Raw genomic sequence first — 18,836 nt, 5'->3', positions numbered from 1 at the left:
TTATGAGTTAGATGAAATCGTCATTTTTGAAGGTCACCAAATGAAATCTCTGAAGCTTCCTTATCTGTTAAATAAAATGTATTTGCACTCAAAATGTTTCTCCAGCAATGGTATAACCAAACCACCTCCATGCCAAATAGCTTCTTTGATTAATTCAAGTAAATATTTAGGAACAGAAGTTATCACAATGTACAGAAATATCTACCCACCACTCTAGAAATTGAATCTGAAATCATAAAGGATTGAGATTAATAATTAGCTTTCACTAAGTTGCCATAAAGAGGTGAAACCTTTCATGTGGGCATAGTTGTAGAGATTTGGTCGCTGAGAACTTGTGATCAAAGGTGTTCAGATCAAAGTCCTTTCCTCCTCTTCCTTCTTTTTCTTCTCTGTCTCCTTCTCCTCCTTCTTTTCCTTCTCCTTCTCTCTCTTCCCTCTTCCTTCTTCGCCCTCTCCCACTCCTATTCTTGTCGTTCACGAATACACATATTCCAACACATATTCCTGACATGGGGTACTGTGCCACCACCAACCCATGTCAATGAGGATAAGAAACATAATCTGAAATGTATAAAATCAGAAGTCAAGTTTAATCTTTACCCCTTTTAAGTTAATTTTATAAAGTATTTTTTCATATTAATAGAAGACTGTCACAGCATGCTCTCATTTATTATAGGGATAAGATTTACTGGAAAAAATCTAACCAACCTCACCCTAATGAAATGATTGATTAAATTAATATTATATTAGGACAAATCTACTTTAAAATATCAGATATAGTTCAATACAAGGCAAAATATCACCTCTATGATTTCGTATAAAAGACAGCAGCGTACAATGTGTTCCTCAAGGAAATTGACCTATAATTGTCAGTATTGTCAATTTCATAAATGATTTAAGAAGACTATAGAACAAATTTCAACTCAAACTGCATGATATAATATATACTTTGTTCCCTGTATACCATCTTTGTCTGGTTCCCAAAATGACTTGTATTTTAATATATTTTTAATTAACTTTAAGTAGTTGTGTGGGACTTGCTGTTTGACAAAGCAGTATATTAACAGTGTATAGTGAGTTTTTTTTTCTTTTTCCTCTCCTGAGGTTTGAACTCTGGATCTGGGGGCTGTCCCCGAGCTCCTTTGGATGAATGCTAGAACTCTATCACTTGAGGCACAGCAGCACTTTCTGATTTTTCTGAGATTTAATTGGAAATAAGAATATCACAGACTTTCTTGCCTGGGCTGGCTTCAAACCTCAATTTTCTGCCTCCTGATTATCTAGGATTACAGCCGTGAGCCGCTAGTGCCTGGCTTAATAAAATGCACCTTTTTGTTTGCCTAGTCCTGGGGCTTGAATTCATGCCTTGGCAACGTCCTTGAGTTTTTTTTCCTCATGGTAGTACTCTATGACTTGTGTGATAGTGCCAATTCCTGCTTTTTTGTTTATGTAGTACTGAGAAATCAAACCCAGGGCTTCACACATGCAAGTCAAGCATCTACCACTAAGCCACATTCCATGGCCAATACAATGCATCTTATGATCAATATCCCTCATCCTTCTCAATCCTATCTCATAGCTCAATTTACATGAATTTGTAGAATACTCAGTCTCTTAATGTCATATATAGGCACTCAGAGGACATATCACAGATCATATTTTCTTGATAGTCTTATTATAGGCACTCAGAGGACATATCACAGATCATATTTTCTTGATAGTCTTATTCATCAGTGTACTAAAGTTGTGCATTATAGAATTCTGTGATTTTAAATTCTAAATTATCACTCAGATTAACCCACTACTATTCTAAAAAATTTCCTAAGGTTAATGCAAATGCAATCTGTGATTCTTCAATAAAGTCCAATGATTCTTAGAATGTTAAAGAGTTGAGTAAGAACATCACCTTCAGTTCAGGAACATTTTATCATTACTACACTCTCAAAAAACTCAAATATTTATTAATAGTCATTTCCTGTCATCATTTCAACCTACTCTCCCTTTGAGCAGCTTATATTTCATATTCTACCTCTACAGATGTGCCAATTTTAAAAACCTCATATAATTAGAAAATGTAGTCTATTTTATCCATTTCTCCCATGTAATATCACTGTTTCCAAAGTAAGTCCCTGTAAATTTTTCTCATGGATAGAGCATATTTTTTGTATGCTTGTGTATATTGGATTAACATCCTCAATGAGCATTTCCATGTCTTATTATATGATATTATGAAGGGTTTTGCTATGTATATTCTTGTACATGTGTCTCATTGGACATATGTTGTAACCTATTTTGTATATAAAATTATAATTCAAAATACTGGATCATAGAGACAATTCTATGTGTAATGTCTTAAAGATCTCCAGTATATTTAAGAAACTGACTATACCATTTTAAGTGCCAAGCACCAATGTATAAGGATTGCAATTTCTACATAATGGTTGTGCACGGCTATCTTATTCTTTCTATTTCCACTAATCTCTATATGTCTAGGTATGTTATGATCTTTCCATATGTTCCTTGATTGTTATTATATTACTATAGAGATATGTATTTGGATTTTTGGATAACTTATTCAGGATGGTTAAAGTATTTCATTGGCATTAATATGCTCTTAATATATTTCTGATTCAAGTTTATTTAAATAAATAAATATGTGTACACACTACATGTACATATGCATATAGTCATACGTATATGTGTATATATTCAAATACCTATATATGTATACATATATAAGAATATATAGATGTGTACATACATGTATATATACAGATACATATATTATAATTTTTATTTGTCTGTAAGTTAATGGCTCATGCCTGTAATATTAGGCACTCAGGAGGCTGAGATCTGAGCATCATGGTTCAAAGCCAGCCTGTGCAGGAAAAGTCCATGAGACTTTTATCTCCAATAAACCACCAGAAACCGGAGGTGATACTATGGCTCAAGTGGTAGAGCTCTAGCCTTGAGTGGAAGAGCTGAGGGACAGAGCCCAGGCCCAGGGTTCAAGGCCCAGAACCACCACCACAACCAGCAACAAGGAAAAGAATATTGACTCAAAAAGCAATAGTATTAAGCAGTTTTAAAGATAGGATCAAGTCTAACATTTTAGAATTATTTTAGATACCAGCAACTTTCGAGTCCAATGAGCCATGAGCCCTCAGAATGTTGACTGAATTTCTTAGTTTATTTACACAATCATTATAAGTATGCATTTTCTCATCTATCTTCCTTTCATTTCACCACAGAATGTGTATTTATCCTTTATGTCATACTTGAATAAAAAAGCCTTTGGAAGATAGATATTAATTGGTGCATATTAATTATATGAAGATATCTTATTGCAATATCTTACATTCTCACATATTGATGAAGGCCCTAATTAACCCGTTTCTGGCTTTCTCCATTTCCATTGCTCTTTATATTTCAACTGTTTTCTTTGAATTTCTTTATGTTACCTTCACACATTGTCAAAATGTATTAAAGTGCTATTTACTCACCATCATTGAAAATTATACAATGCTGAATATAAAAGCAAACATCTAAATAAATGGAGACATAATTTTTGTCGATTGGAGGATACAATTGAGAAAAGATATAAATTGTCTCTTCCCCTTTTTTTGGTCATTTATGGGGCTTGAAATCTGGTCCTGGCGCTGTCCTTCTGCTACTCATTTCAAAGTGAATGCTCTACTCATTGAGCAACTGTGCCACTTCTGGTTTTCTGGTGGTTAATAGGACATAACAGTCTTATAGACATTCCCATTCCAGCTAAATTTCAACCACAATCCTCAGATCTCAGCCTCCTATGCAGCTAGAATTACAAGCATAAGACAACAGCACTCAGCTTCACAGTTTTATTTATGCTTATGACAATTTCTAAGAACACCTGACTAGCACTATTTGAGTCATTGACAAAGAAAAATAATCTGGAATATATTTCTCTGTCCAATATTAAAGCTATTAGTGTAAAATTGTTATATTTGTAGAGGAAAGATTATCCAGCTCAATGGGTCTGTAGGGCACCAGATTAGATCCACATTAAATATTATCAAGGAATATTTAATAAGGGGTAAAACCAAACATTTGTGGAATGATGTTCTGTTTAATAAGCGGTGATACATTAGGCAGTATTTGGGAAAATTAAAAAGTGAACATTGACTTAAACATAACAATTTATTCAAATGTTAACTTCAAGCAGGATTAAAACGTGGCATATAAAACAAAAAGAGAGATGGGAATTTACAGCAATGGAAGATGTTTTGACAATTTTGAGATTTGGCATTAAAATTATAGGAAAGGAAAATGAAAGAGTTGAACTCATGGAAAGTGTAAAACAATTTAGCCTATGAAAGTTCATAAAAAAGTGGTGAGCAGGTGGCTCATGTATCTCATCCTAGCTACTTGGGAGGCTGTGACTTGAGTTTTGCTGTTTGAAGGCAGCCCACAAAATAAACTCCCTGATAATCGTATCTCTGATTAATCAGCAAAAAAGCCAGAAGTGAGGCATGACTGAAATCGTAAATTGTTAAAAAATTGCAACAAATCTCAGGGACTCTGAGTTCAAACCCCAGGACCAAACAAGTTTGAATCAACTTGATATAATGTAACGGTAATAAATTTTAACAATTAAATCAATGAATATTACACATTCCCACCGAAATATAATTGGAAACAAAAGGCATAATTGTTTTCTTAAAACATGTAATGGAACCATGAATTTCTTTCACTTTACAATTCATGTTTTATGTAACTTTAATTAGCAGACTTCCAGGACTAAAACTAAATATATTAACTGTATACCACAAGAAGAAAAGTGATTATAGTTAAGAATAGATACTTCATCCTAGCCAGAAGATAAGTTTTTGAGCATTCTCTCTAAAAAGAAATGTTACATGCAGAAATTAATGGATATGATGTAGCTTTATTATTACACAACATATAAATGAATGGGATTATCAAGCAATATTTCATAGCTATGTAAAAAATAATTGTGTAGCTAGGAGTCAGTGGCTCATGCTATAACCCTAGCTACTAAGAAGGCTGAGAGCTGAGACTCATGGTTCAAAGCCAGCTTAGGCAGGAATGTCCGTGAGACTCTTATTTCCAATGGGCCACCAGAAAACTGGTAGTGGCTCGAGTGGTAGAGCACTAGTCTTGAGCTGAAGAGCTGAGGGACAATGTCCGGGCCCAGATTTCAATCCCCACTAACAACAAAAATTAAAAATAAACAGTTACAAATAAACAAATATTTTGAAATAAATGTTAAAAATATATTCTAACAATTTTTAAATCCTTACTAAGTATAATAGTTTATATAAATATAAAGAATTGCTTTCTGGATTAGTTGTTATTGAGTCAAATTTGTAAATCACACATTTGTTACTCAATTCATATTTGTATATTTCTATACTTATATACTTTAAGTATAATTAAGTGATAAGTGAAAGGCAATACTGTTTTAGGAATCTCCCTTGGCTTTCTATAATTAAGCCTCCTACCCTAAAATCAATATGCCCTCCAAAATAGTCAGAGATTTCAACTCATTGGAGAAGAAAACTATAAGCCATAATCATTGCTAGAACAAGTAACATTTCACATGTATTTCACTTAGTTTAAGAACCAAAACATTCAAATCATATTAATAATGCCAGTAATAGCAAAATGTCTTCTGAGCTTTTCAGTCTTTAAGGAGATGAAAATCTTTAATTATACATCTATTTTTTCTACATAACATCCTATATCTTAGGAAGATATTTTTGGTAACCCTCTGTTCCTGATTAGAAGACCGGAACAAAGGCAATAATGAAAATAGCCAAGGAAAATACTTGAAATCTATTAAAAAAGCAATCACAGACACTCTTGTTATCATCAATTTCAATGAGAATGTACGTAAAAGTATCACGTTTTGTTGCATTTAAAGAGCAATAATTAAACTTTAATTAGCAGTGAAGAAGGGAACAGAAAACTTTGTTTGAAGACAGCTTGACTTTGAACAATTCAACACAAGCATAATGGATTTATCTTGTTTTTCTATGCAGTTGCCAAAATAATGGAGAGCAACACCCAAAGGCAGGAAAACACCTAAGTCAAAGAAGTAAACTTTTGTCTATAAAATAGTTTTGAGGATCTGACTCTTTCAAAGCCAGGCTTGCAAAGAGGAAAGTGTATTTGCTTTGGAGTGAACAATAAAAATATAAAAATCCTCTATTAATGTTTATCATATTTTGATTAGGACTTCTTGTGTTGGAGAAGAGTACAGTCATGAAAAAGTTCAAGATTATTGGACTATTCCCCAATATCATTATTATTTATCAGCTATAACTATGGAAGTATCCTTGATTACTCTTAATATCATTCTTCTTTACATTTAGAAGCATTGTTTGTTTCTGGGTTATAAGCTGCAAACACTTGAGTGTTAATAAAGGGTCATTTCTTAAGAGTGGAAAGATGCTGTGCAAACAAACCTAAAATATCAAAGACTTAGAATAGTGGAAACTATTTTCTAGCTATATCACAATCTGTAGATGTACATTTTGTTTCAAATTGTTCCAGGGGAACCATTTTTGTTATCTTCTTTTTGACCATCTAGTGATCCTATACCATCCTATACCATCCTGGGATGGCTGTACATTTACTGGATTCTCTAATTACTGTTGGAAAGTTAGGAGGGATAGAAAATTGAGTTTTTGTATCTGTTTTACCTTATTTTTTTATTACTTTAAAAACTGTAACTCAAAATGACATAAATTATCTTTATAATATTAGGAGACAGATTTCATTTCCATATTCTTACCCTAGCCTTCTACATAATTTTGGTATTTAGTGATCCCCAAATGTGAAAATAAAGATAGGAAATCTCTTATTTAAATATTATTTAGAATTTCAAGTTTTCTTTATGTAAGGCCCGTAAGTAGTATTCACATCATACATGTGTACAAAGCCAGTGGCAACATTTTCTCATATTCTCAAAAACTAGGAAATGTGGTGTCCCTGTAGTTGCATCAGGAAAAGGCTGTAGTTGAATTAGTTTACTAATCTAAATCTGCTGTAAAATATTTCTACACGTTAGTTGGCTTGAATAATCCGTATTTATCATTTTGCAGTTCTAAAGGACAGAAATTTAAAAGAAGTCTCACTAGATTAAAATCGAGCCACCTACAGAGCTAAAATATTTTTCAAATGATTCTAGTGGAAAAAGCATTTACTTGCTGTTCTGCTTTCCAGAAATTCAGAATCTGGGTTGTTGTTGTTTTCTTTATTTTCTAATGTAGCATCTTTTCATGTCTCTGATGGTTGAAACCTCATCATGTCCTTTCAAACTACACCTGGGACTTTAAAGTACGCATTTGATTATATTTCCCCTATCTGATAATTCTTCATATTTGTGTTCATTGGATTATGAAAGGTGATTATTTTACAAACTTATATACATATAATGCAAATGTACATTTGAGGGATTAGTTATTTGGGGAAGACAGATATTATGGAAAAGTATTTTGCTATGTAAAATGAGTGTATAGCATTCTTTCTAATATAAACTGTTATCCTTTCATTAATTTTGAACAACATATTTCTTCAATGAAATATAACTAGAAAAAAATTAATCCCTGAAAGCAACTAATCATCATTAAAACCTTGTCATGTACTAGAAATCCTAAATGCCAGAGAGCAGCTCCTGAAGTAGTTATGGAACTATAACTTTTTGTATATTCTGCTTACAATCTTCTCTTTTCAAGAGCATTTGATTGTTATTATTTTGGAATTATGGTTAATATTCATTTGACTGCTATTTTTAAAAATGCATTACCCAATACTGGTTCTCTTTTTCTAACTTTTTTGGGTCTATTCTATTTCGGGAAGAAACACATCCATTTGAATTACATTAACTGCTTATTGAAGTTGAATCATCACGGAGAGGAAAAGAAGAAAAAAATATGTCTCTGTGGGTATGTTAAGGTAAAAATGTATCTACAGGCTATTTATTTTAAAATCATCTAATTTTCATTATGTTTGGATTCTGATAAAATTAAGCCTCTCAACTCACACAATGTTAATGCAGTCTTATTTCATGCCTCCCAAAAGCAAACAACAAATTACTATTTATTTTAAAATTATTTTTAATTTTTTTAATTATCTTTTAAAAAAAAAAAACAGTATTTTTAAAAAGTTAGCCAAGGCAAATGGTTCACTAGCTATTTAGAGTCATCTTCAGAGTCTATGGTGAAATCCAGAAAGGGAAAAAAAATCATGTTTTTATTCTTGCTTGAGCCACTCTGATTTACTGAAAGAATAAAATTCTGGCTTTGAAGCCTTTTGCTTCATATCCACAATGTGTCATTCTTCCTTAATTAATGGGAGAATTTGGAGAAAAGATGAGAATCCACAATAGAAAAAGGAGAAGAAGAAAAGAGAAGGAGAAATCTAGATATTTTTTTCTTCCTCATCTCAATCACAAGATCTGGATAATGATTGTGGATATTAGATCCAGTGCTCTAGAGTGATTAAACACATCTATAGAAATAGATAACCCCACAAGTGATCACATGGAGAATGCTTATTTATAAAAATTGTAATATTGCTCTCTGCTCTTTTCTAGCTCTCTGCTCTCTCTCTCTGCTCTAGCTTTCTTTGCTCTCTATGCTCTTTTCTAGCTCTTTCTGTTCTCTGGTCTCTCTGTTATTTTCTAGCTCTTCTCTCTCTCTTACCCAGCTCTCTCTCTTTCCCAGCTCTCCCAGCTCTCTTTCCCTGGCCTTTCCCCATCGCATTGAGTACCAAAATGGCCTGGTGCCAGCTGGAATGCTCCATGTAGTACCTGCGTTACCTAGGCAACTTGGACACCTGGAAGAGGTCACATCTGAATTTGATGTGGCCATACCTTTCTCCGCACATAAGGCCTAGTTCAGGCCCAGACGCTCTCTCTCTGCTCTTTCCTAGCTCTCTCTGCTCTCTGCTCTCTCTCTGCACAATCTCTGCTTTCTCTGCTCTTTTCTGCTCTCTCTGCTCTCTCTGCTCTTTTCTAGCTCTTTCCTCTCTTTGTTCTACCTCCCTTCTCTTTCCTAGTTCTCTCTCTTTCCCACTTTTTGCAGACACGCTCTCTCTCTCTGCTCTTTTATCTCTTTTTCCTCTCTCTTTCCTCTCTTTCCCAGCTCTCGCTCTTTCCCAGGCCTTTTCCAGCCACGTGGAGTGCCAACCTTGCCTGGTCCCAGAAGGTCTACTGAATAAACCTACCCTTTACCTGAAAAAAAAATAATATCTTCCAATAGGAAATGTTATCAATTTGTTTAGTTCTTGTTTAGGATTTGTTGAATTCTGGTGTGCTATAGCCAGCTATCATATATATATATATATATATATATATATATATATATATAAAGAATGGTAAGAAACTAGCATCTTAATATATTCTAATATTAGCTTAGTTCTGCCTGTGTTATATGTATGAGGATGTATTTGAGTTTTGCCTCAATTTCACATGCTACACTCTTCCAACACATAAGTTGAAAGAAGACTCCCTCTGTAAATATGCTATTTTTATAGCTAAGGAGAAAAAGACACAGATAATGAGATAGAAATCTTCCCCTAGAAATAACCTTTCACGACTTCTGGTTCACTTTTGTAAGCTGAAGTAAGTCACATGACCCATCTTGACACTGCAGAGTAGAGGTAAATCTCACCTACAGGAAGCTGATTCAGGACATAGAGTAATATGCCAAGATATGCAACACTTGAGATAAAGAGGGAAAAAAAAGAGAACCATAATACAATCATACTTGCCATCACATGTCTCTGCAGGAAGGATGCTATTACGTTCCTTATTTTCTAAAACGACTGAGATCTTCAAATCATGTCGTTTATGTTTGGATGTTACAGAAATTAGAGAACATTTTGATACTGAAACAGCATAAAATTTCAAAGAAAGTTGGAGTAATCACTTCAATACTACCTTTTGTTCTCCAAGAAAAGAAACCGTTTTATAGACAATAATTTGTAATTTCTTACCTAGTATCTTATTTTTCCAGAAATGGATTTTGTTAATATATGTGCCTATCCACCAGAATAAATGTCTTCATTTATCTGCATCTTGTGCAAACAGCAAGTCAATTAGATGTAAGTGGGAGTTCATCAGTAGCGCTTTTTAAAAATGCAAAAAATGTGGACAGGGACCCAATATACATCTTTTTCCACCATCACTTACTACATCCTCTTTCTTCCTTCCTAGGAAACACACCCAATCAATAAAAAGGCGTACATATTTGGTTCTTGTCCTGGAAAGTGGAAGCAGAATGTTATGGATGTCTGGGATGACAGTTAATAGTGTTTTACATAATAATGTCACATACAACAGCCCTAAGAGTCCTGAAGGTCTTAACACTACTTCCTTAGTGATGTGATCGGAATGTCAGCCTTACTGGACTTAGTATTGTTTTCCACTTCCTTTTCTACCACTTGGCCAAAATTGTAATACATATTAACCGAATAAAAAAGTAATGTCATCTAAAGAAATTCTTATTGCAACAAGACATTATGTTGAAAAAACAACTTTACAACTTTGGCGGTGGATGGGGGGGAATCGGAGGGCAGGGATGATAAGGGGAAACAAAGGAGAAGGCAAAAATGTTTGATAAGAAATGTACTCATTACCTTGCTCATGTAATTACAACCCCTCTGTACTGTATTTTCACACAAAAAACTTATTAATATAAAAAAAGAAAGTCATTTAGGGCTCTGGGTATGTGGTTTCATGGAACAGTTATTGCTTAGCATGCATGAAACCACATAAACAGAAAAAGAAACAGTGGAAGTGGTGTTTTGCCTCAAGTGGTATAATGCTAGCCTCGATAAAAAAAGAAGCTCAGGGACAGTTCCCTGGCCCTGAGTTCAAGCCCCAGGACTGTCAAAAGAGTCATTTAGCTAGGAAATGCAAAATAAAGAACCCATACTTGGAATATATAATTGCTCCTTCCAACTGATACCTATCAATAGTCCTTAATTCATGTACTTAACCTATATTAGAATACTGTGTTGAACAAAAAAAAAACCGTTTTGTTAATAGGTCATGGCAATTAATACCAAGAATGTGCTTAGATATCAGTGAAGATTAATCCTGAAAATTTAAAGATTCCAGGCTCTTGAGTGGCCACTGCTAATCACAATCAGAAGGGTAGTATAAGTGGAATTTGGAAATCTTTTTGGTAAGTTAAGACACCAAAAAGGCAGAGGTTAATTGGTAGTTTTGACAGAAGGAATAACTCCAGATGGAAGGAATAAATGATAATAATAACTAAGTTATACCATATACTGTTCTAGAGAACCATTTTTGATTATAAATAACCAAATAACTTAGGCTAGTTCGTAATTTCTGTGTGATAAATTGTATATACTTCTATGCTGCTCTTTCAAACTTGATCTCCTTTGCTTTCTACAAATCTGTCTTTCTCTATTTCTCTATGAACAATTTCTGATACTAAGTCCACAAATGCAGACAACAGAGGATGCTAATGTAAGAGTCCCTTATAGGTCATGAGTCATTAATGTAAGAACATGGAAAAAGAGGACATATTTATTGCTACCTCCATTTTATTGAAAAGCTGCAATGTCACACCATTTGATTCAAATTTCCATTCTTTGTCAACATAGTGTCATTAGGTGTACATAAATGCAAATATGAGCTGGGTGCTGGTGACTCACACTTGTAATACTAGCTACTCAGGAGGTTGAAACCAGAGGATGGTCGTTCAAAGCCACCCTGGTCAAGAAAATTCATGAAAATCTTATCTTCAATTACCACCAGAAATCTGGAAGTGGTGCTGTAACTAAAGTGGTAGAGCCCTCAACTTGAGCTGAAATGCTGAGGGACAGCGCCCAGGATCAGAGTTCAAGCCCCATGACCAACAGAAAAAGTTCCTCAAAAGGCACGATGAAGTCAATACTAATCTTCCCAAGCAGAGAACATAATTCCATAATAATTCAGCGCACCTACTTTTGCTGAGTTAAGTTATGATTTCTTTGCTGAACATATTCTCTTCTTTTAAAAATTTGTCGAATACTAAGCTTTATAATAAACTTCATCTAACATGTATTGGTTCAAAAGAGAAATCCATACAGTTGATCTCACTTGGATTTATTACAGTCTCAAAGCCAACAGGCAGAAGAGTCTGTCAAACTCTTATCTTTAATTAAACACCAAAAAACCAGAAGTGGAGTTTTGGCTCAAGCAGTAGAGTACTAGCTATGGTGACAATAGGGCAGGAAAGACAACTGTTCAGGGACAGGGGCCAGACTTGAGTTCAAGCCCCAGAACCAGCACAAACTAAACAAACAAGCAAGCAAAAAACGTCCACATATTTATTTTGGACCATCCTTAAAGCACTGGTTTGAAAAGAGGCTCCTTTTGCTGATCATACTCACTGGATCCTGCTTTTTGGAATCCTTATTGCTATGGTGAACTCAGGACCAGATTAAAGTAATGGATAACTGACTTCTGCAACAAGACAATCATGTCAGGAGTGAAATATCTAGGCATGTTACCTTTAAACCTACATGTCTTTGTTTCTTTGCAGTAGAACACTTTTAAAACAAGGTTATTTCCTTTTAATCTATGTTGGCCTTCAAATGGCATATTGTTTACTTTTGTAATACTCTCAACTAGAAATTTACAGACAAGTTTTATGTGAGTAAAGAACACACTCGAAAAAGTCAGGGACAGAGTTTCCTTCAAGCTTTGAATTCTTTTCTTGTACAGTAAAGTGAGCGCACAAATTAAGTTGAACTTGTCATTTCTCTATGGTCAATTCCTCTCTTGGAATCAGTTTCCACTTCCAGTAACAGTTCCTTCCAGTTACTTCAAGTAACAATCTATGGTGCTGCTCCAGGTAAAATGAACGTTTTGTGGCTTCATTGAAATAGCACAAGCACATCTTTGTACATGAGATAAAGTGCTTCAGAAACAACTTAGTCATGAGAAAATACGGAATTTAAATCACTTATAAAACATTATACATGTACATATAGCCATATAAAATGATGTTAAGTGAAAGGGACTCCAAGATAGGACACAACTTGATTTTTCTTTATTGTTACCTAACAGGTACTATGTGATTTTTTTTCTCTTCTATTTTCTACCACCATGGTATAAACTCTGTTTTTACTGTATTTGATGTCGGTGATCTGCATCTTGCATATACCTTTTTCTAATGTGGGTAGGGGAAGGGAAATAATAAAATGCTGGAACAAGGTTAGAGTATGACCCATTGTAACAATGAGTTCTACAAGACACTATGTAGAAAATGAACTTTATAACTTGGGGAGGGGAGGGGGGATTTGGGGCGGTGAGGAGGAAAGGGAAGATGGGAAAAACAAAAGAAGAGGTAACAATGCTTAATAGATTATGTACTAATTAACTTACAGATATAACTCTAAACCTTCTGAACAACATTTTTCCAATAAAAAAACATGAAAAACCATTATCCTGGAGTACATTAAGTTCAAATTTCCTAAGTGCTCTATAAATTAAGACCAATTTTAAGTGAGAAGAAGGTTCTCAGAAATATGTGTGTGTGTTGTACATTTTTTCACAAGTGTACATAAGTTAACAGTAGGAGAAACAACATGAATAATAGGAGAAAAAGAAGTTCTGTGTTTAAGTATGGTTGTTCAAAACAGTATAGAAGACTCTGCAAATAGGACAAATTTGAAACAATAAAGCCAAGGCCAGTATGTATATCTATGGGAGTGATGTAGAGAAAGCATTACTACTCAGTGGAACATGAAGGATGAGGCCACTCTGTTTCTTCTTCTATCTCTAAATCATGGCAACTAATCATGCAAGTTTTTAAAAACTAGAATGGAAGAATAATTCTAGTTTCAAAGCAAGTCATATATAAGAGCATGAACTTAACTGGAAAAAGAAAGCCATGTGGAGAGAGCAGGAATTATACTAGCAATGAACTGTTGGCTAAGTTCACATATCTTTTACTTCTTTACTTTTCTTTTCCTTTGGTATTTGTGGGGCTTGAAGTCTGGGCCTGGGCACACTTCCTCTACTCTTCACCTTAAGGCTAGCAGTCTACCGCTTGATCCACAGTGCCACTTCCAGTTTTCTGGTTGTTAATTGGGGATAAGTGCTTCAGAAACTTTCCTACTTGTGCTTGATTTGAACTGCAATCCTCAGATCTCAGCCTCCTGAGTAGCTAGGATTATAGGTGTGAGCCACTGTCATCTGGCTTAAGATCACTTATCTAGCAGTGTACACTCAATGTATGTAATGTGTATTTTAATCTATTTTTATATGAATTCTTAAGTTAAAAATCTGGGCTACAGGTTAGACTTTACACTCACAAAACTGTTTCAAGTTTAAAAAATGATACTCCTGGAAAGATAAAACCTAAGAATGTAAAGGATTCTGGGAAGTTCAGTTTGCATCCAGCCTGGGAAAAAAAGTATTTGCCACAATACCTATAATTAATCAGCCTAAACCTGCATTGTAAGAATGGCTGAAGTGATGGAATACTAGGTATGAGCAAGACTGCTGAATAAGAGCTTGAGGTTTTGGCATAAATACACGCAAGCATGCACATACACAGAGGCACTTATATGTGTAAACACACATATAAAACAACTCTCAGAATGTGTAGAAAAAGTTGGAAAATAACAGTAAATATGTCCTGAGTAAGACTACAACAAGTGATAATTTTAAATATTAGAAAGTCCTCAAGTGAACTTTCCCCCAAAAAGCTTGAGAATATTACAAAGATAGGGACCAGAGATATTAAGAAAGTCAAGTAATCATTATTAAAGGGATCAGATCCATGGAGGAATGAATCAGAGAACCCTGCAGATGCATCTGAAAATGTTCATATCCTGTGTCAAATGTTAGAACATCTTTGAAAATTGTACATAAACAGTCAAACCAGTCAGTCTAGTGGATAAGATCATCGGAGAAGTTCAGAATTGCTAGCCTGTTTCTAGATTAAATAAACCAACAAACTATGGCAGGGCAATGTGATACAAGCCTAGAATTCTAGCACTCAGACTAAGATAGGAGATTAGAGAGTGGAATTACATAGCGATACCTTCCCTGGACCAGGTAGTATAATTTGTCTCAATAAAACAAGCCAAACAACAAGAAAGGAATACCCAGTTGGAAGTTTGGGCTAATTTTTTCACTATGTTTGGATAAGTCAAGTTTCCTAGTGAAATGCAACTCATATATCATCCTCACTTCTGTTTTACATGCTCTCTTCATTACAGAACATTGCTAGATGCAAAATAGCTCATGATTCCCAATCAAAAATTTGAAAAAGTAAGCACCATTCTGTTGGATTCTAAAGAAATGATGAAGGATTACAAAAGCTTAAGCCTGGAGAAATAGCAAAGTTCATCTAATGTAGGACTTTGGAGACCTGCCTAAATTAGAATTTAGATTTGAAATAATTGCTTTTTGTTTGTAATTTCATATTCTCTAGGATACTACAAAAATGTTTTCAAGTAGAAGATTTAATTTAGAAATTCACAAATGATTCTGGCATTCTAATTGCCTAGAATATTCTTTCAAGTGAGGTATAATTAGAAATTAGTTAATACATAATTCCAACAGATCATGTATAACATGATAATCTGAATAATCTAGACAAAGTTGCCAACAAATGGATGCTATTAATATATAAATTTAGAAAAAGAGCAATTTTTTTTTAAATTTTACTTTTGTGAATCTTTTTTTTTAATATTATTTTATTTTATTTGAGAACACAGTGTACAGAGGGGCTACAATTACATGGGCAGGATAATGCATACATTTCTTACCAAGCATTGCAGCCTCCTCCTTTGTTTACCCTTCACCTCACTTCCCAGCCTCCCCCCTCCCCCCACCTAATTATACCCCCCTCCCCCCCACCGACATTGTAAAGCTGGTTTTGACATGACATTTTGTACTTCTCATTGTTGCAACAGGTCCACCTGAATCCTTAAACGACTTGTTTGCCCCCATCTCCTCCACATGTTATACTGACATCAAATATAGTGAAAGCGGGGGTTACACTGTGGGGGAGGGACATACAAAGCAACAAAGAAATAATCTTATAAATGCGTTAGAAACATGCATGAAAGAAACGAAAACATTAAAATACATATTTAAGGGTTCATTTTCCTAACATCACATTATCTGACCTTTTCCGATTGACTCATACCTATACTAGATATTGCAAATAAGGGAAACCATGGGACCTATGCTTCTTTGGGCCTGGCTTACTTCACTTAATATAATTTTTTCCAAGCCTTTCCATTTTCTAACAAATGGGGAAATGCCATTCTCTCTGATGGAGGCATAGAATTCCATTGTGTATATATACCACATTTTCTTGGGATCTACTGAGGGGCATGTGGGTTGGTTCCATATCTTAGCTATGGTAAATAATGCTGCAATAAACATAGTTGTGCTGGTAGCTTTAGTGTGGTCTTGTTTGTAAACATTTGGGTAAATGCCCAAAAGTGGGATTGCTGGATCATAGGGGAGATCTATGTGAAGTCTTTTGAGGAACCTCCATACTGCTTTCCAAAGTGGTTGAACAAGTTTACATTCCCACCAACAATGAAGAAAGGTTCCTTTCTGTCCACATCCCCTCCAGCATCTGTTGTTGTTAGAGTTCTTGATTTTTGCCATTCTAACTGGAGTGAGGTGATATCTCAATGTTGTTTTGATTTGCATTTCTTTTCTGGCTAGGGATGTTGAACATTTCTTCATGTGTCTATTGGCCATCCTACTTTCTTCTTCAGAGAAGCTTCTCTTTAAGTCTTTCACCCACTTATTTATTGGGCAGTTGTTTCTTTGAGGATTTGTTGCTGGGTGGTTTAATTTTTTGAGTTCCAAGTATATTTTAGATATGAGACCCTTGTCCGTTGTATGGCTAGTAAAGATCTTCTCCCAATCGGTGGGCTTTCTATTGATCTTGCTAGCTATGTCATTTGCCCTGCAGAAGCTCTGCAACCGTATGCAATCCCATTTGTCCAACCTTTCTTTGATTTGTTGTGCTTCCGGGTCTCTATTCAGAAAATTTCGGCCTGAGCCAAGGAGACCTAAGGTTTCTCCTATTCCATCCTGTAATGTTTTCAGAGTGTCTGCTTTGAGTTCAAGGTCTTTGATCCATTTGGAGTTGATTCTGGTGCAGGGTGATATATAAGGATCTAGCTTTAGTTTTCTACATGTAGTTAACCAATTTTGCCAGCACCATTTACTGAAGAGGCTGTCTTTCTTCCATTCTATTGTTTTAGCTTCCTTATCGAAGATTAGATGGCTATAGGTCTGTAGGTTCATTTCTGGGTTTTCAATTCTATTCCATTGGTCCTGAGGTCTGTTCTTATGCCAATACCAAGCTGTTTTGATTAGTATGGCTTTATAGTAGAGTTTGAAATTTGGTATTGATATTCCTCCAGCAGTGTTCTTTCCGTTGAGGCGCGTTTTTGCTATTCGGGGTCTTTTATTGTTCCATATGAATTTTTGGATTGCCTCTTCTATTTCCTTGAAGAATGAGGGTGGAATTTTGATAGGTATCGCGTTGAACTTGTAGATAGCCTTGGGAAGTATTGCCATTTTCACGATGTTAATCTTGCCAATCCAGGAGCATGGGAGGTTTTGCCATTTTTTAAGTTCTGTGTTGATTTCCTTTTTCAAGATTTTAAAGTTTTCATCATAGAGGTCCTTCACTTCTTTGGTTAAGTTAATTCCTAGGTATTTTATTTTTTGTGGGGCTATTACAAATGGAGTTGCTTTCCTAATTTCAGCCACACTTTTCTCATTGTTGGAATATAGAAAAGCCATTGATTTTTGGGGTTAATTTTATAACCTGCTACTTTGCCAAAGTTTTGAATCAGCTTGAGTAATTTGGGAGTGACGTCTATGGGATTCTTTAAATACAAGATCATGTCATCTGCAAAGAGGGAGAGTTTTATTTCTTCTTTCCCTATTTGGATCCCCTTTATGTCTGCTTCTTGTCTTATTGCTGTAGCTAGGCATTCTAATACTATATTGAACAGAAGTGGAGAGAGTGGGCATCCTTATCTTGTTCCTGAGTTAAGAGGAAATGGCTTTAGTTTTTCACCATTGAGTATAATGCTGGCTGTAGGTTTGTCATATACAGCCTTTATTGTATTGAGGAATGTTCCATGGATTCCTAATTTTTCCAGAACCTTCATCATAAAGGGGTGTTGGATATTGTCAAATGCTTTTTCTGCATCTATTGAGATAACCAGCTTTACATCCCTGAAATGAATCCTGTTTGATCATGGTGTATGATTTTTTGGATGAATTGTTGAAGTCGATTGGCCAAAATTTTGTTGAGAAGTTTTGCATCAATGTTCCTCAAAGAAATGGGTCTATAGTTCTCTTTCTTTGATGAGTCCCTGCCTGATTTTGGGATGAGGGTTATGATGGCTTCATAGAATGTGTTGGGTAGTGAGCTTTCTCTTTCAATTTCATTGAAGAGTTGGAGGAGTATTGGTGTGAGCTCTGCTTTGAAGGCCTTGTAAAATTCCGCTATAAAACCATCTGGTCCTGGACTTTTCTTAGCTGGGATGACTCTTATTGCTGTTTCTATTTCAATGCTTGATATGGGCCTGTTAAGCTGGTTTAACTCATCTTGGTTTAGTTTTGGCATGTCAATATTTGCTAGGAAAAGGTCCATTTCTGTCAAGTTCTCAAACTTATTAGCATAAAGTTTTGAGAAGTATTCCCTTATAATGTTCTGAATCTTGGTTGTTTCCGTGGTGATGTTTCCATTCTCATCTCTGAGTTTATTAATTTGGGTGTGTTCTCTCCTTTTTCTGATAAGGTTTGCTAA

The sequence above is a fragment of the Dipodomys merriami genome, unplaced genomic scaffold (genome assembly GCF_024711535.1).
Source record: "Dipodomys merriami isolate MVZ:Mamm:240054 unplaced genomic scaffold, mDipMer1.0.p SCAF_124, whole genome shotgun sequence".
Classification (NCBI taxonomy): domain Eukaryota; kingdom Metazoa; phylum Chordata; class Mammalia; order Rodentia; family Heteromyidae; genus Dipodomys; species Dipodomys merriami.
Note: the sequence above shows the minus strand (reverse complement) of the source record.